We start from the raw sequence: 20,125 nt of genomic DNA, 5'->3' as shown, positions 1-20,125 counted from the left end.
CTGCAGCGGTGGGAAACAGGTGTATGAGCTTGTGAAGGTGCTTGCTTTGGTGCATGAGGTCACAGGAGTGGTCTGGAAGTTCTGGAGGGAGGTGCTTTCTGAGCTTTGAGAATGGAGGTTTCTCATCAGAACCCAGGCCTGGGGAGGAAGGAAGAGAACCATCCACTGACCCCCAGAATATATGCACTCCCAGTGCCATAGGAACCTGTCTTCGACTTCTGACTGCTCCTTAGCTGCTCCTTAGCCAAATATGTGCAGGATGCAGGCACATCAAAAGCTGTGGCTCAGCCCCCTGGCTCCTCTGGCAAGTCTGGACTTTCTGATGCTGGAAGATGGAGTTTGTCACAAGGGAGACAGGACCCATTGGGAGACACAGCCACCATCCTCTACTCTGGCATCAGCAAAGTTGGCATCCACATGGGACAGGGTGCCCTCGAGCTGACAGCAGAAACAGGTGAACCATTGGGCTCAGATGCTTTGGAGCCTGCTGAAGGTGGCATCTTTGCGGTTAGGGCCTGTGAATCCCCCACCTTATCCCCTGGGGGACTGGGGAGAGCCACTCAGATCTAAAGAGCAGAAGGCATCAGTCCTGTTGTGGTGGAGGTGACTATGGTGGGGGGAAGGACAGGCTAGGAGAAATGGAGTTACCATCGGACCCAGCAATCCTGCTTGTAGGTATTTGTCCAAGAGTTATTTTTCACTTAATAACTTGTATACTGATGTTTTAGCTACTTTATTCCTATCTCTTAGAAAAAGGACCATTTGGGTTATACAATTTTTCTGGAATTCCTTTGGAATTCTTTTTTAGTGGTTGCTCTGAGAATAATACAGGTATCACAGTCTAAAAGAATTAATGTTTTACCCACCCAACTAAAATGTGGACACCTTACAGCCATAGGAATCATTTAATCCCCTCTTTGCTGAAGTGGTCTTCTGAGTTCCCGGTCTAGGGTATAACTTCTGCAAACATTTTGTATTTTTATAATTTTTCAAAATTCATTCATATATTTAACAATTTAACAGTTGGAAAAAAGTTATTCTTTCTCCCCAGATACTCACCATTCCTGATCCACATCTTTTATTCCTGAAGTTGAAAGCTTCCTCCTTGAATTATTTCCATTTAGCCTGAAGTTCCTTTCCCATCTTTGTAGAGCAAGTCATCAGGTGATGAATTCACTTGTTTTTCCATCCTCTCCTTCTGTCTTTATTTTGCCTTTAAACCTTAAGCAACTTTTGATGACTGCAGTATTCCTGGTTGAGGGTTTTTTCTTTTAGCCCTTTAATGATGTTTATTCACTCTCTTGTGGCCTCTATATTTTCTGAAGAGAAATCAAAGGCCTTCAAATTGTTATTCTTCTACAAATAAATTGTCAAATTTTCTGACTCCTTTCAAGATGTTTTTCTTCATCTTTAGTTTTCAGCAGTTTGATTATGATGTATCAGGGTGAGATTTTGAGCCCCTTGGATCTCTCTTTCATAGAGTAGTGTTCAGTCATTTCTTCCCTTACCTTTTTATTGGCACCAGCCTCTTTCTGCTCAACCCAGTCTTTCAAATGAATATTAAAACTTTTAGTATTGCCCCACAGATCATGAGGCTCAAGTTTTGGATCAATTCTCTCTCACTCGCTCTCTTTTCTCAGATTATATTATTTCTACTCATCTAAATTCCATCTCACCAATTCATTCATCCCTTACTTGTCTTCTCTAATTGGGATTGCTCAATGAATTTTTTTAAATTTTCTATAACTTTATGTTTAGATCAAAAGTTGTCATTTACATCTTTTCTTTGTTTCTTTTTCTCTGCTGAGAACTCCTATCTTTCCACTCAATGAAAGAGAATGCCCTTTGATGGAGTTGGATGGAGATGTGACCTCTCTACACACGCCTTTTCTGTCAATTTCACTGAACCTGTGGTTGGGGCTGGGGTTGGTGTGTGCTCAGGAGGCTTGGGTCTCTGGACCATGTGCCAGCTGGGCCCTGAGCCTCAGCAGAGTAGCAATACCTACTTTCCAGTTCATTGGACTTACCCAGGTCAGCTAAAAGGGAGGTGAGGCTAGCCAACCACCACACCAGGGTACCAAGAGAGTCTACAACTGCAAATGGGATAATACAGTCCATCAGCCATGTGGGCTGTAAGCCCCCTCTCAGGTTATACTTGGAGTGGACATTTGCCATCCCGGGGCCCACAAGATGGAGGAAGAGAGTATGGAATGGAGTGGATTTGCTGGTATTCTACTTTAGAACTATTGTGATTCTAGCATTGGAAGAAATTGTATCCTTTATGTCAATACAGTGGCAACAGGGGTTGCTGAGGGCAGGGAGATAGAAGAAGAGTTGTGATATGCAGATATTTTTTGGATTTCATTCATAATACCTGAATGGTATTATGGGGACAGATAGAGGACATTGTATGTCCTGCCATGGCCCACTGGATGGACTGGGGGGAGTGTAGGCTGTACAGTGTAAACTGCAGCCCCTGTGGCCTAGCAGTGCTCCAAAATGTTTACAGCAAATGCAGTGACTGTTCCATGCTGATGAAAGAGGTTGTTGATGTGGGAGAAGTAGGGGTGGTGGGGAATAGTGTATTTGGGAGCCTCTTATATTTTTTAATGTAACGCTTTGTCTGATCTATGCATCTTTAAAAACAAAAAGGACAAAATAATTAAGGAGAATGTACCTTAATCTCATTGAGCATAGACAGAACAACTGTTTTGTCTGATAAATCCTTCTGTGGTTAATTTAGAACAGTGTCTACTGATTGAGTTTTCCCTTAAGAATAGGTCAGGTTTTCCTAGTTTTTTGTATATTATATAGGGTAAATTTGAGTGATATTTTGATAAGCGTGTTTACATTGTCAAACTATTTCAAGACTGTCTTGGCTAGCTTAGCCACTTAATGATTCCATGGGAATTTGAGGACCAGCGTTTCCATTTCTGTAAAAAAAAAGTCTACTCAATTTTGATTTTGAATTTAATCTGTAGTTTCCCTTGCGTAGTATTGACATCAGAACAATAGTTAGTCGATGAACAATGGACATCTTGCTATTTGATTAGGTTTTCAGTGTCACTCAGCAGTGTTTTCTAATTTCAGTATATAAATGCTTCACCTTTTGTTAAATTTTTAGATATTTCATTCATTAGAGGCTATTTGATTGGAAGTTTTAAAAAGTTCCATTTAAGATTGTTCTATGCTGGATTATAGAAACAAAAATGACTTTGCATTGTGTATCTTGTATCTTTCAGTTTTGCTGAATGCCTTTATTAGTGCCATTACTATTCTTGTGGATTCTTTGGGATTTTGTTTGTAAAAGATTAGGCCATCTGTGTTTATAGAAATAGCTTTACTTCTTCCTTTCCAGTTTGGGTGCCTTTCATTTCTTTTTCTTGCCTGATGGCTCTCTCAAGAACTTCAGGACAATGATGATTAGCAGTGATGAAAGTTCACTACCTTATCTTGTTCCTGATCTCAGGGAAAGACAGGTTGCTACAATTTATGTAGATGGCATGCAGCTGCTAATGGAGTTAAATGACTTCCACCAATGACCATCCACTCAGTGAGCAGTAGAACACCCCCAGGGTACAGGAAGTCTGGGAGTGCATTTCTGAAGTCCTGGAATTTTAGCTAATTTTAGGAGGCCAACATTCTAATCATTTTGAATGGCATCTCTCTTGTTAATGTGTATGTATTCAGGTGTTCATAATGAGATCATGATATGATATAGCTGAAACATTTTTATGTGGTCCTAAATTTTAATATTCTGTAAACCATTTTAAATGATGTTTTTTATTTGTAGAGGTTATTTATAAAATAGTGCTTTTAATGTAGCAAGGACAGGTATTAAGGACAATCCTTGGGGACCATGGAAAATATATAGATTGCTTTGGGGGTTGTTGGTGTTGTGCCTGAGGATAGTAATAAAGCTACTTGGTGCTATATATGTAGTCCAGATATACATACCATTTTTCTTATGTGATTAGGAATCAAAACAATAGAAATTAAAATGTTATTTAAAAATGAATCACCATTGCTAAAGCCAAATATGTTTGAAAATAGATTAATTTAAAACTAAATAAAAATAATACTGAAATTTATGACTCAACTATAATGTATACAGAACAAAGAAAATTCAATATAAAATAAGTATAAGAAACCAAAATCTAATAATTGTGGAAATAAAGTGCATATAAATATATACGAACGAAGTGATTCAGAAATGAAATACATTTCAAGACATACAATAAAAAATACCCTTAAAGATAGTTGGTTCTGGAAATATATAGACCTTTTTCAGGGAATGACTAGATTTTGTTTGGCAAAGTGATTTTAGCTGTTCCACATCAAGACAAGAGCATACATTCAAAGGAGGTATTCACTAGTCAGATGCAGAAACAAATAGACAATAACAGGTGCAATAGAGGTAATGATAGTGAAGACCCATATTTAAGAGTGGTAGAAGTACAGAACCCAGAAATATCGGGAAGAAAGCTGTTATATATATTTTTAATTTCAAAGAAAATTTGGACAGAGACAGATCTGTGTTGTTGGGAAAGCTATTTTGAATCTTGTTTCTATCTACAAATTTTTAAAAAATCATATGAAATACCAACAGAAAAAAATATTGATGTTATTCCCAGTACAGGTATAAGTGCAAAGTAAGGCTCTTCTTTTTGATGTACATTATGTAGTGAAATGTACTATCTCAAAAAGAAGGTAAAAGCATTGATGAAAGGAAACAGTATATGAGAGAACATCATCAATGAGATAGGGAAAAAAAAAAAAACCCTCAAAAATGAAGGGACAGAAATCAGGGAAGAATAAGAAAAAAATGGGGGGAAAAATCATTTCATGATTTACATATAAACTAGAAGAAACAGTGAAAAGGTAATACCTAAATAGAAAGAGAAGTTAAAAAGAAGAAATTGCTTAAAAGAAATTTAATATAATGTAAAAGATTTGAGAAAAAAATGTCAAAAGTTTAAGATCAGCATAGAAAGGCCAATATATGAATACTGCAGTGTTTGAATGAGAGACTAAAAGCAAATACTTGCAGCAATTATTAAAAATTATGACTCCATTTTTTCTGGAAAGACTTATTTGAAGCTCCATAATAAAATTACACACTGAGCATTGATACAGAAGGTCTAAAGATAAGGCAAATTTTAGTGAAATTACTATGGTTTAAAGAAAACAAAACCATTTATTAGAGGAAAGCATGCGGCATTATGGAAAGAATATTAGAATCTCTTCAACATTTTTGAGAACAATATTTTGTGTTATGTGAAAATGGGGTAATGTCTTTGTGGAAGGAAATGTGACTGATGGTTTTATCCCCAGCAAGACTGAAAAGAAAGTAAAAAAGACAGTGAATTCGAAGTTATCCTGCTAGACCAAGGGTGATGTTATTGCCATAATCCCTTCCAGGTGAGTAAACAGATTTCAGCAAATGAAACATCTGGAAGACATTGTCCTGAGGACAGAAGTTAAGCACTAAATTTTCAGTTACTTGTTCAACTATCAAACATTGAGGATTCTATGAGAGAGTAGTGACCTTGGTGGGAGCCAGGAGGGAGACCAAATTTTATAATTAATTTGGCTCTAACTTTGTTTAACATGCTGATCTAAATACATGTTTAATTTTTTTTGATAAATTAAGAAACACAAGTAGTAGGAGAAAATATTGATTAATATAGTAATATCTAACATTAAATGTAAAATGTTTCTCTAAAACTCAATCTAAATTTATCTAACTAAATTCTACCAAAATTTATTTGGGTATGGGTAGAAGAGAATAAGCACAGAGGCATCTCTAAACACCATATGATCTACAGCTCTTCTAAGCTCAGGCTGGGGCCTCCAGCTTAAGGCCTTTGTAGCTGTCAATGGTGGGATCTGCAATAAAAGCACAGGATATAGAATCACCGGGTACACAGAGACAGATGGAGGAGGGGTTTTGCTGGTGAGTGTTGCGGGACTCAGAAGGTACAATAGACCCTGGAGAAGCAAAGTTGGCCACCGATACCTAGGAACCAGATCCAAATGGCACTGAATTCCTATTGCTACTCTCGGCTTAAGGTATCGTCTGTGGCACAGTGTCTGTAAATGTCCAACTGAATGGATTTAATCTGTTTGCTTTGATGGGTGCCCTCGAAGTGACTCTTCCCTGAAGAGTAAGTTTGACTGTAGGGCTCCAGGAAGAAAAGGCAGAGTCTTATATATCTGACCAGGTGAGAAGCAGGACATCGGAAGGATAGGTATGGAAGTGATAACCCTGCTTCCCCAACCCCTGTCCCCTACACAGTCCAAGTCATGACTGCATCTTCACATTACTATTGGACAGGTTCCTTTTTCTCTCTAAAAACTAGTTTCATTTTAAAACACACCAAAACTTACCTGTGCTTTTCGGTTAAAAAACAGTTAGGCTCTAGTACTAAAATCATAAGTTTTCTTACATTAGTATATTCCAACATGAAAACATTACAGAAGACACTCCTTTTAACAAGATGCTATAAGTATTATGTTTATCTTTAATTAATTATGAAAGTAAAAAATAAATAAAAGGAACATAAGTAACTTGCAATTCTACCCATTTCATTCATCCCAAGTGAGCTCTTCATTGACCATTCTTTCAGGTTTGTATGAATTATACATACCTAAAAAACTTCTCAAGAACCACAGCTTGAGGAAAGGTGGCATGAGCTGACCCAGGGATCTGAACAGGACCCAGCAGAGGCTGAGAACCCTCAGGGCTTGGGCAACTGCCAGTCAGGACTTAAATTTCCCCCTAAGATGGAAACTGGCCCAGAATACCTACCCTACCTGCCTGCGAGGGACCCCAGAGTGCCATTATCCTTATTATGGATTGAATCAGGTCCGCCCATAAAGTCATGTTTTTGTCCTAACCTCCGCTCTTACAAATGTGAACTCATTTCTAAGAATGCCAAAGATCATACTAATGAATGTGAGTCCAACTTTAATCAGGGGGCCTTAATCTAATATGACTGCAGACCTTATAAGAAGAAAATTAGGCACATTCAGGCACAGGAGATAGGAGTCAGAGGGCCAAGAAATGGAGGCATAGGTTCAGTTATGGATTGCTGGCAAGCTGCCACCACCTTCAGAGAAAGCACAGTGCAGCCTAAACCATGATTTTGGATTTCTAATCTCCCAAACTGTGAGACAATCAATTCCTCTGTTTGAGCCAGCTGGTTACCAGTATTGATTAAAGCAGCCTAATATACCCTTTTGCCAGAGACCTGAGTTAGTGGCATTTAGGTTCACTCCACCCTGTTCACCATACTCATTAATAAACAGGAGAGGCTTTTGTTGACTGTAAGTGGATTATGAGTGCAAACTTCACTTCAGCAGGGCTGAGGTGTTGAACTAATCCAGGGTCGATCTTCACAAAGAATGCAGTGTGAGTGCACATAAGGCTTAAAAGGGGCTAGTGCCCTCTCCTGCAAATTAAGGAGCCTTTGGAGGCTGTGGCTTGTATAGAATGAGGTTTTGTTCCCTGAGAAGAGGCTGTGAGGATATACTCTACTTGCCTGTGCTTATTTTTGACCAGCCAGTTCTTGTCTCCACCTCCATGTTCACCCTCATTTGTGGCAACGCCAATGTTCTCCTTAGTTTTACTGATTTTCCTGAAGTGCCAAAGAGAAAGTTAGGAAAGAAATGTAATGTGTGTAACTTAATTCCCTTCCCCTTTTCATCCTATTCACTCCACATTCACATTTCCTTTTCCTCTTCATTTCTTCGGTGGCTTCTGGGTATTCTAGGAAAAGAGAAATTATGAATAGAGACTCCTCCTTCACCTCAAACAGTGTACTAAGCTGTGTAAGGAACAGAAAACACTTGATTGTCCAGAGATACCATTTGCAGGAACATACCTGGGAAGGGAGAGTCCAGCCCAGAACCAAGTTCACAAGTGCCCTCCAAAAGAGTGGCCCAAGGCACCTGACTCCCAGCCCAGCTCCCGCCCTGTTACATTCTGGTTTACTTGAGATTGTGCATGCTGCATAGTAGGTTTGGAAATGATGGAAATGCTAAAAAAGCAGTTGAGAAGGATGTAGAAAGTTGTTATAAACCTTCTCAAACCCATGACCTCAACTTCCTAGATGAGATCAAATCCTTCATGATGAGTATCATAAAAAGAGGAGAAGATGGGAGAGGTACAAAGAGAAGTTTATGAACAGGAATAGATGAAAAAAGACAGAAGACATGAATTACATGCAGCTCGTCATCCCCGTGTCTGAATCATCTGACTTGATGAAGAATGCTTCTGAATGTACCATGGCAGTAACCATGATGGGGCATCCTTGTAAAAGGAAAGGAAAATGTTAGGGTTGAGGGGAGAGCTTGAACTATTGTTGTTCTCACCTGGTTATGACCTTATCCCAGCACATAATTTTGTCCTTATGACAACATTGCATTCCTTGGGCCTTGATTGCTTCACCTTTACCATCTAAGTTTGGTCTAAGATCTCCACAATCCGTTTTCCAGTCCTCACATACTCTAAATGTAGGGAAGACTGTCCACCTTTTCCCTCTAAGAAGGCAATCGCTTTGTCCATGTCTTCCTGACCACGACATTATAGTATCTCTTACTATGATCTTACTGAAATAGGAAAAGAACAAAGCAGATCTCTAAATATTTCCTTTACTTCCTGATTTCACACCCCTCTCCTCCATCTCCAATGCAGAAGGGGTAATGCAACTGCTCCCAGGAACTCTCTCCCATTGGGTACTTCCTTGAACATTGTTACCGACTTGGATTGTTACCTTCATCGCTGCTGGTAGAGCCGTACCCCCAATCCACAAGCCAATTGGAGGTACTGTTTAGGAACACAGATATCACCAAGAAATTGAATTGAGAGAATGGCACACCAGACCCTTCCTTTTCCAGTTGAGACCAGGCTGGCCACCCAAGATCACCTGAACTCTTTACCCTGGGTTCTCAGACCTTCCCTGAGCTCTGTGGAGTCAGAGACCTTCAACAGGACATTGGAAACAGTATGCAAATGAAAGAGAAGTGGGGATGGAATTCTTTCAGCCTCTCACTTTCCCATTTTGCTGGACTGTTACTGCACAAGCCTCCAAGCTTATCACCCTGAAAGTTGGACTATTGTGGATGTGGTCTATGTTAGAAGAGTCCAGTGGGTTAGATGAGTTCAGCGGCAGACTCTGAGCAGCCTCCCAGGAGATGTTTTGTGAGGATGAGCATGTTCACTCTGCATTGTCTATATCATAGTTACTAACACACATGGCAATTGGGCTTTGGACAAATGGGTGACATGTACTTGTGCTGCAGATGCCCTGGTGGTGTGGTGCTCAGTAACAAGAATTAAAAATGACAAATGTTGCCAGATTCATAGAAGATTAGAGATTGCCAGGCAGAAGAGGCATGATGAGATTGTGCTTTGGTATCAAACCACCTAATACCTCAGTGCCTAGTTTCCTGTTTGGTACTTTGCATTTCTGCAAAATTAATTCAGCTTCTAAGCCTCTCTTTTCTCCTATGTTAAAAACAACAGATATGGCTGCTTTTCTTTTATCATCGTCAATGAAAGTGCCATTAGGGGCAAGGAGAGTGCTCTACACAGGCTATACTATTCACTATTAAATGAATTCTTCCCATTAAATCCTAATGACAGGGATTTTGTAACACAGTATTTTCACTTGGAGTCCTTTGAACATTTTCCTGGGTTGTTATGGGATATTTTCCAGGTTTATTGAGGCATACTTGACTTACAATGAACTGTATTATTTGAAGTATATAACTTGAAAATATGGACATACGTATATGTCCTTGAGGAAATTATTATGGGATTGCACAGGTAATTGTGCTGGTTATAGGAGAGAAATCTAGGAAGGCACACAGCAGACATAGGATCTCACACATGCACATTGGCAATCACATTCATTACACTGAGAATCACAGCACATACTCATATACACACACAACACTCACATGAACACAAACCCATGCCATCTACACAGAAACCAACTATTCAAGAAACATCACTCTAGTTCTTGTCTGAAATACCCATTTACTTCCCCATACCCAAATCCTTGTTCCTACCTGGGAGTTTTAATCAGGGGGCTCTTGACTGAAGCCAGCAAGAAAGACCCACATTTCTTGTCATGTAGATTATTTTCCTCAGCCCACCTACCATTGACACTTTCTTTTCAGGCCAGCTGCAATTACAGAAAAGAAAACACTGTGAGAATTATAAATTATTATGTAATGCTACCAGAAGGATTTTGTCCTCTTGGTGACTTTAGAATACCAGATAGGAAAGAATGGTCAAACAAAGGAAAGCCAAAACCGGTGCGGGGACACCTGTGGAAAAGAAATGAGTTTTTCCTCACTGATGCATCTCTCAAATCCATTTTGGTTGACAGAAAATTCTTGATCCAAGGTAAAAATATTGCTCCTTAGGGTGGGCCTAATACCATATAGTCTATAAGTTGGTGCTGCCTTTGTGATTTTACTCTTGAGAAAGGAATCAGCTAGTAATAGACTCCCATTGAAGACATTCCCCAATAGTTTTGTGCATATCACCTATAATGCACATGGTCAGATTATCCCAACTGGATTAAAAAAGAAGGAAACCAAGAAGGCAACAGCTTGATCTCAGACAAAGAAAGGTGACCTCACCTTGGAATCAGATGGAGCTTACTCTACTGCTCTGGCATTCAGAAGCTCCTCCAACAGGCCCTCAGGGAACTAGGAGGACAGAGAATAACAGTCAGTAGCTTGGTGCTGTTTCTTCTGGATTACTAATGGTGTTTTGTTTATCTTGGGCAAGGGATTTAGAGTATTATGGAGGCAGTTATCAACTAGTATAGAGTGAGCTGCTCAGGAGTGGAAAAAACAAAAGGGAGGAGCAGGAAAATAAAAGGAAGCAGTCCTTGGCTTTGTCATTAAAGACATTCCAAAGCAACTTGAAATAGTCAATTTACAAAGGGTAGGAAAATACATGCTATTGTTCACTGATGAATTCTTATCACTTCTGCCTTTTAAAAAATAAGTCAAACTTTTATTTATGGATTTGTAGGGTAAAACCACAGCTCGTGCCTCATGCATACAAATATGTCATTTTAAAAATATTTCTATTTCTATTTTGAGCCCCCATTTGGTAGCATATGGGAAACACAGTCTCAGGCTACTGCAGGTCTCCTTCTGTGTTTCCCCGGGGGCCAGGAGTTCCAGGAGACTTACAGGATATCAAAGCATCAGGCTGGAGCATCTGCCTGTTTCCCTTGATCTTTACTTTTCAGACTGTGTAGGCCAGTTCTGCATACTTGTCCCCAGTGTAAAGATTCATCAGGTCTGTCAGATGTCTCTCAACCACTTCACTTGCCTCATTGCTGGGTAGAGGAAATCATCATAATATTTTAGCCTCCTATTATATGCTGGGTACTCAGAATTGTTTCAGGCCCCTTTGCATAGACAGGATCACATACATAATTTGTGGGGCCTGGTTCAATATGAAAATGTGAGGTCCCTTGTTTAAAATGTATTAAGAATCTCAAGACGGCTACAAGCATTAAACCATGCACAGGGTCCTGTGTGACTGCAGAAGTCACATTTTTCCTGATGCTCAAACACCATGCTGGATGCCAAGAAAAGCATGATTCTTCCTCCTAAGGCAAGCATAGGGCTCTGAGTTTTCAGTAACTGGACATTCTCACTCTCCTACCAGCCCTTATCCTGAGATGCAAGTGGCTGGTCCATAGGACATATTGCCCAAATTGTCTTCTTTCTCTCTTTCTCCCTCCACATAAACACACATGGGTACTCCATCAAGTCTGGGAGTGTGCCAGCCTGCCTCTTTTCTATTCTCAATATCTTGTTCAAAGGGAAGAAAATTCTTTAAGCCCTGAGACCTTTAGAGCTTGTACTTTTAAACAAAGCAAAACAAAAAATGAGCAGCCTATGTTAACTCAAACCCCTTTTCTTTCAATACTATTCTGTCATTTGCTTTAAAAACCTCTTTTGAAAATCAAAAGCACTGTTTTGGTCTTTTTTCTCTCTTTTGCCTTTGGAGTCCCTTTCTGGAGTGAGTAAGCATATAAAGGCCAGATGCTAAAACAACTGCAAAAGAGCCAATGGGTAAGATAAATGGGCAATAACACTGGTTCTTAATTTACTGATGAGAGGGCTAAGTATGTTGCCCAAGGTCATGCAACTAATTAAGTGGCAGAGGTGGGATTTCAGTTTATGTGGTTTAGTTCCAGAGTATGGAATCTTAATCATAATGCTCTACTGCCTCTTTTAGTAAGCTCTGAGAAATGACAGCTTCATTATTGATTATAATGTAAAGTAGCAATAACAAAAAAGCTTCATTATTTACTGTGATGATAAAGTAGCAGAAACAAAAGGATATCCAGATCATTAAAACAAATATATTTAAGGTACAAGGAAGAAAAATTGGTTTAGCTTGACATTTATTAGCTCGTCACCATCTTTAACAAATGATTAATACTAAAACAATAATAGAAAGTAGTTAATAATAATTGATAATATAGTTTCTCTCATTTGTATTTTTTGAAAGAAGTTGGGAGTTTACAAGAGAATCATGTGTAACATACAGAATCCCCATACAACACCTGGGGTGGTTTGATATTATTTATAAATTCCAGAAAGGGATATTGATTACATTTGTAAACTGACCTGTTCCTCTGGGCATGATACCCTTTGACTGACTTAAATTCAAAGACTTTGCATTTACTTGATTAAATCAAGATTAGGGCTTTGATTTGACTACATCATTAGGGTGTGCAGCGTTGAGTTCCCCACTGCCTTGGTGGGCTGATAGAACAGACTTTTAGACAAAGGGAGGCACACAGAGAATATACACAGAGGGAGAGAGACAGCTCCATAGACATGGCAGGGGCCCTGGGAAGAGAGAAGAGCTGTTCCCCTGATAGTAAACAGCTGACCTTGTGAAGAGACGAGAACTGAGCCTGGAAAGAAATGAGCCCTGAAGAGAGATGAGCCTTATGGCAGCCTACGCTAAGATCAGAAGAAGCTAGACCCATGGAGCCTTAAGAGGAAAGAGGAAGGCTGAACCCTGAAGAGGTCAGCAGCCATCTTGTTCAACATGTAGTAACAGACATTTGGTGAGAAAATGCCACTTAGGGTACCTTGAGTTGGACTCTTTAGGGCCTTGTAACTATAAGCTTCTACCCCAAATAAATACCCTTTAAAAAACCAGAATATTTCTGGGGCTTTGCTTCAGCACCCCTTTGGATAATACTACCCTACCACAAACATCCTGCATCGTTGTGGAATGCTTGTTATAATTGATAAAATAACATCCAAATATTACTACTAAGTATGGTCTAAAGCTTGCATTAGGTATAGTTGATGGAGAAAAATTTCCCCATAAAACACCCTATTATCAGCACCATGTATTTGTATTAAACATTTGCTGTAATTCACATTAAGAATGTTCGCATGTTCGTACTGTTAACAAAAATCCGTCATCCACCACAGGGTTCACTATTAAGCTGCCCCATGTCTTGTGCAATCCATTACTCCTCCTGCCGTTTTGAAGCCAAACTCAAATGCCACTATCTTGACATGTTCAAAAACCATTTTAGCCTCCATAGTTCCACCTATACTACACTGCGTTTATTAGCTGTTGTATAGGATTTTGCACTTGATTGAATGCCAACAATGTATTTTCTTCCCAAAATGTAACAATAGAATAATTGTTTTAAAGACATTTTTATTCATAACCTTTTGTTGTGGGACTGGATTCAATTCTAGAGAGAACATTCTATTGTATTTATTCACTAATCATTTGTCACAAATATAATCAATTAAACAAGGTTGGAAACTACTAAAATACTACCATTTAAAATTGACAGTTATATATCATGTAATATTTTTTCTTCCAGTCTTCCTTTTCTATACCCCGTGTGTGTGTTCATTGACTGTGTTTGTTGTCCATGTTTACACTCCCCATGGCTAAGGGGAAGTGTGGGGTTAGCATTTAGACTCTAACTCCGCTGTAAGACTTGAAATAAGGACTATGTGTGTTGTAGAATTTGGGAGAAGTTCAATTATTTGAGTATAGAGAGGCCAGGACTCAGGAATGAGTTTGAGAAGGAAAAATGGTTTATTGAGGGCCAGCCGGACTCGGGAACTTTCTGTTTCAATCCCGAGCCCCGAACAAGATTTTTAGTCCCTTTTATACAGAGAGGAAAGGCCAAATGGTCCTTTTGTTTCAGTTCTCAATAGGCTTGAATTAGCATATATTTCCACATCTTAGGTAAGCTTTTAGCATGGACCTCAGGCATTCCATAACTTTTAGCATATTTGGTTTGCATTTCCCCTGAATACTTAAGTTTATAGACCTTGCATTGTTAAACTATTTCCTGCTCACCCAGGGCAGGACTGCAGCCTTTTATCATCCCACACCCACAAGTCACAGATAGTTTAGGTTATCTCTGAAGAGACAAAGAGCCTTCCACCCATAGCCCACATCATGTGCACCAGGCTGGTCATGAAGCGGTAACTTGAGTTCTTATTGTCACTGTCCCTTGGTTGTGGAGCTACAGGATTTGAACATTTCTAAAGCTCATGTTGATGATGTTATCAAATACACTAAAACATAACCCTGATACTTATCTGGTTGGGGTCAGGTTGGAGGATTTACTACAGTAAACACCTCTCAGAATCTCTGACCACAAGAATGGGGGCTTTCTCTGTGTGGTATTGTGTCGAGGCCGTAGTGGGTAAAGGCATCTGTCACCTCTTTGGTCTCATGACACCACTGAGACTACTTACAATGAGGAGTAAGGATTGGGGTCTCTGCAGGTTGGATACTTCCAGGAATACAAGTGGAGGTTCAGCCTCCCTTGCATGGTGTACACTGACGCCATGGCTGAGCAGTGAATGAAGATAGTGGCTTGGGGCATCACCAGCATTGGGGCTGCCTGCCTGACTTCACAAAGAGGCTCCTATACGTAGGAGCTTGAAATCCTAGGCTATTCATCTCTGCACCACAGTTTTTCCACCAAAGGTGTGGGGAAATATTAAACAAAGCCCTAATACTGTCGTTCTGTGGATTGATTGAATCAGTATATGTAAAGTGTGCAGTCATGAAGGGATACATTTGAGAAAGTTGACAATAATTGTCCTGCATAGTTGGGAAATACCTCACAGGGAAACACACTCACCCTCACCTAACCTTCACAATCACAACCTATTCGTAAGTGCAATTCCCACTCAACTGCCACATGCAAACCCACACCACCTAAAGGGAACACAGCTGTTTACAAGGACTGTAGAACATGGCCATTTTTCTTTACCCAGAACATAAACAGTCCCCATAACTCATTCCCATCTGGAAAGTGATTTCAGGGTTCCCACACCACAGGAACCACAAAAGCCTGGGTTTTATTTAATCTTAGCTTCATTCTCAATAAGTGAGCGATTCCACAATACATACCATTTTTTCTTGTTCCTGAGGCCACCTACAATTAGGCAAAAAAACAAGCAAAAAACCCACAGTACTCTGAGGGCTCGACCATGCTGTATAGTGTTTGCACCGGCTTTTGTTCTCTGCGTACCTTTAGAAAAGCAAATGAGAATCGGGTCAAATGAGTCTCCATAAATCACTGCAACAGATGTGTGCAATGGCACAAGCTTTTCCTGAACGATGCTTCTCTCAAGTATATTTAGGTCGAGAATTTAGGTTGGGTGATAAAATATTTTAAATCCTAGGAGGAAAAACTGCCAGTGAGGAAAAGTCACTGTACTGTGTACTTGGTTGCTGCCACCCTCTTGAATCCAGGGTCAGTTAATTATAGGTTCCCATTGAAGCCTCCCCCAAACAAAGGAATCATACATCATCTATAATTACATGGTCAGATTTTCATATCTGAACTCATTTGAAAAATAATAAAGTGACAATTTCAGCTCAGACAAAGAAAGGCAACCTTACCTTGGAATTAGATGGGACCTCCTCCTCTGACCTATCCCTAGGAATCTCCTCCACCAGGTCCTCAGGGGGAGCTAGAAGGATAGAGTCACTGTCAGTACATTGGGATGCTCCTCATTGGTTGTTAAGAGAGCTGCACCTGATGTGGTAACAGCCAAGAGAGCAAGGGGATAGATGGACAATAAGCCTGGAATGATCAGTTGCTGGACCAACCTCCTGGGTGGAAGGATTGTAAAGAGCAGGAGCAGAAAACAAATGAGAAATAAGTTTCTTTGGTTGTGTATGTAACGGCATCCCATTGTAACGTGAAATAATCTATAAATGGTACTAAAACAGACACTATGATTCATTGACAGAGTCCCATCATTCCTCCTGACCGTTTTGAAGCTAGACTAATTGTCACTGTCCTGTTGAACTTTCCGAGATCATTTCAAATTCCACACATTCAAAGTGCTCCTGCTAGAATTCTCATCTCCTATGAAGTATTTTTCTCTTTATAATAAGCGAACTTTTATTGGTGGACTGGATTTAATTCTAGGCAAAGTATTCTACTGTATTGAATCATTAGTCCTTTCTTATAAAGATAATTACAGTGGTTTTGATAATACTGATACGCTACCATTTCAAAATAAGCAATTGTGACTACATAATATTTTCCCTCCATCTTCCTTTTCTTTATCACTTATGCACATTTATTGAGTGATGTGACTCTCCATGCTCACACTAACCAGCCACAGTGGGCCAGTTCACGAGGAGGGAGGCACAGGTTGAGCACTGAGGCTCTATACCAACGCTACAAGAGAGTTGCAAGAAGGGCGATGGAAAGTAGGCTAATGACTAAGTGGGACTTTACAATCTTATTGGTTATTGTGTAGCTTAGATTTGATCATTTGAAGGGCTCAAGGTGATAAAGTTATCAAATAGATGAAAACAAGTCCCTGATTATTTTCTGGTTGGGCCAGGTACTTAGCAGTGACCCAGCACTGGCAAAGATTGTCAGGCTTGTCCTACCGATGCCTCACAATCTGACAATCTGTGAGCTTGGCAGAAACATGAGGACTTCTGTTGCTTTTGACACAAACAGCTATGTCTAAGTATCTCATAAAATGCCCCTAATGGTAGCCTGGGTTATGTGGCCCTCAGGCTTCCTAACATATAAGATCAGTGTTTAGGAGCCCTCTGGGCAAATGTCTATACATGGATGATGGAAATCCTTTGCGTGGCCACTAATGAACCATGTCTGTGAGCCAAGTGAGAGTGAGTTATTCAGAGTATCAGCATATGGGCCTCATGCCTGTGTTCACATTTTGACTCTACCTCTTAGGAACTCGAGATCTTAGGTTATTAATCTGTGCCTCTCAGTCTGCATGTAAGAAGTGGGGAGAGTAAACATAACCAGAATTTTGTGGTGAAGATTTTACAAGTGAATATATGCTACATGTGCAATATTAATGGTTTGGTTTTTGAGAAAGTTTGCAGTGGCAATTGTACAGGGTGAGTTGGACACATCTCTTGGGAAAGCAAACACTAACATCCCCACAGTCACACATTCACAATCACACCACATAGGCTCACTCATAGACACTCACTAACCCCTTTACGCACAAATCCGTGCCACCTAGAGGGAACACAGCTGCTTTCAGGACTTTAGAGCATGCCCCATAATGCTTCCCTTTGAAAATCTTTTTTTTTTTAGCCACACCTCCAATCCTCATTCCTCGCAATAACTGGAGCCACTATCCCTGCAGACCAACATTCTAACAATACCCTGGTTATCTTATCTTCCATGTGTTCCCAGATGTCAGTAATTTTAGATACGTACCATTTCACTTATTCCTACAGCCACCTGCAATTAGAGAAAAACCTATGAGTATTACATCATGCTATACCCTGTTTGAACGGGACTTTTGTTTGCTTGATACCATTAGAAAAGCAGATAGGAAACAGTGGTGAAGGCAAAGCCCCATAAGAAAGTACAGCAGGACATATCTATTAAGGCACAAGCTTTTCCTAGAATATCTCTCAGGTCCATTTTGGCATGTGATTACAAATTCTTATTCCACGCAATAAAAATTGGAGCTGAGGAAAAGGACTTTTAACATAGTTTATAATCTACTCCTGCCATTTCTGGATACCCTGTTGTATCATGGATCAGTTGGAACATACTCCCATGAAACACTCTGCATTCCTAAAAAACTGTATATACCATCTATAATGCATACTATCAGGCATCCTTACCTGAAATCAGTTGCAAAAGATAGAATACAAAAAGCAGCACCTCTCCCTTAGACAAAGGATAGCATCCTCACCTTGGCATTGGGTGAGGCTTCCTCCTCCTCTCGGCCCTCGGAAGCACCACCTTCAGTTGTTCCTGGGGAGCTAGGAGGATACAGAGTAATTCTCAGTATATTGGTGTGTTACATGTAAATTTCTCAGGCAGGGTTCTAGTCTTGGACAAGACACTAAAGGGTGTAGAGTTTGTAGTGTAACAAGCCACTATGACCGGCTGTAGAGGCTATCTTCTGTACTGAAAGCAGGTTGGCCAGGAGTGTAGCAGGGAAGAAGCAGGAATCAAAATCCTTATTGGCAATCTATAACAACTGACTGTAGTCTATAAATAATACTAAAATATCTTATTATCATTGATAGTCCCAAAATGCCTCCTGATTATTCCATATTTAGCCTAAGTTGACAGTATCATGGGACATCTCCAGACAAATTCAACCTCCATGGATATACATATACTGACAAAGAATTTACTATATGTTCTTAGGAATTTCCACTTGATTAGGAGCTACCTTTCAGTGGACTACATTGAATCCTGGGCAAGTCATTCTATTGCATCTATTCACTAGTGCTTTGTTGTAAAGGTAATTGTAGATTTGAATATCCTGAGATCATTTAATAATCATTACTTATCAATCATAGAATTTTCCTTCCAGTCTTCCTTTTCTATGCCACGTGTGTGTATTCATTGCATTAGAGCCTCTCCATCATTGCCCTTTCAACACTGTGACAGTCATTATGGAGGGACACATGGATTTAGTGTTGACTACCTCTAAGCCAGATCTCCAAGAGCATTTCAGCAAGGGTGTTGAACACCAGGTTCAGAATGTTTTGAATGCCAAGTGTCTTTGGGTTCTATTTTATCAAGGACTCATAGAACTTGAGCATCTATAGGGTCCATTATGGTGATGATATCAAATGCAGTAAATTGTCTCCCAATGTCTATCTGCTTTGAGCGAGCTGCTGAGCTGACACCTCAACCCTGGCAGGGTTGACCAAGTCATTATCACAACAGAGAATTTTGGGGCGATCAGAAGCATGTGGGCTTTCTGTGTGTTTTTGACACTAATAGCTATACCAAAGTCTGTGATAATCTGCACAACCTGCTGCCCTAGGCTGTGTGACTACTGAGGCTATCTTAAAATGGTGGGCAGTTTGGTTTCTCTGTAGACTCAGGTAATTCCAAGACATAGGGAGATGCTAGAACTCCATTGTCTGATGTCTAATGATCCAATGGCTAAATCATGCAATGTATTTGAGAAAGTTGACACTGGCAGTTCTCTGCGTAAGTGGGACATAACACCTCAGGGAATTGCACATGATAATCCTCAGTTACCTAAAGGGAACACAGCTTCTACTGGGAACTTTAGAAACAAGGACAGAATACCGTAACAAAAAACCTTTCATCATACCCCCAATCCTGTGAAACTCCCATGGCTGAGTATAAAGGGCAGGTCTGTAGCTCAGAGCATCAGAATTGGGGCCAAAATCGAGGTTCACATTTAGGCCCTTCCCCTTAGGAGCAGACAGCTCAGGCTATTGTTCATTTTTGCAACTCAGTTTCTCCACCTGTGTTGTGGGGATAAAAAGCACACCCTAGGTGCAGCTGGATGAAGTAAATGTGCATAATATGTTCAGTGGTGATAGGGTTTATTTGAGAAAGTTGAGAAAGTTGGCCCTAGCAATTTTCCTTTGTAAATGGTACATATCACCTGGTTAAATGCACGCAGACTCAAAATCAGACCCCAGAGACTCACACGTGAACTCCCATTAGCCCCTGTGCACTAAAACATCTACCACCTAAAGAGAACACGGCTGCTACTTGGAACTGTAGAAACAAGGACAGAACACCCTAATGGAAGCCTTTCATCACACCCCAACCCT

The 20,125-nt window shown here is 40.1% G+C and overlaps 1 long non-coding RNA gene across 1 annotated transcript; it reads right to left on the bottom strand.

Annotated features, from left to right (window-relative positions):
- Nucleotides 1-7,483: 7,483 nt before the first annotated feature.
- Nucleotides 7,484-10,725, bottom strand: LOC131274044 (uncharacterized). The gene is made up of 3 exons (XR_009181252.1): nucleotides 10,657-10,725; nucleotides 10,078-10,193; nucleotides 7,484-7,640 (listed from the first exon to the last, which is right to left on the bottom strand). It is a non-coding gene; the product is annotated as an uncharacterized lncRNA (long non-coding RNA).
- Between the last annotated feature and the right edge of the window lie 9,400 nt (nucleotides 10,726-20,125).

Source organism: Dasypus novemcinctus, chromosome 17 (assembly GCF_030445035.2).
Source record: "Dasypus novemcinctus isolate mDasNov1 chromosome 17, mDasNov1.1.hap2, whole genome shotgun sequence".
Classification (NCBI taxonomy): Eukaryota; Metazoa; Chordata; class Mammalia; order Cingulata; family Dasypodidae; genus Dasypus; species Dasypus novemcinctus.
The sequence above is the reverse complement of the archived record's forward strand: the minus strand, read 5'-3'. Positions and strand labels throughout refer to the sequence as shown.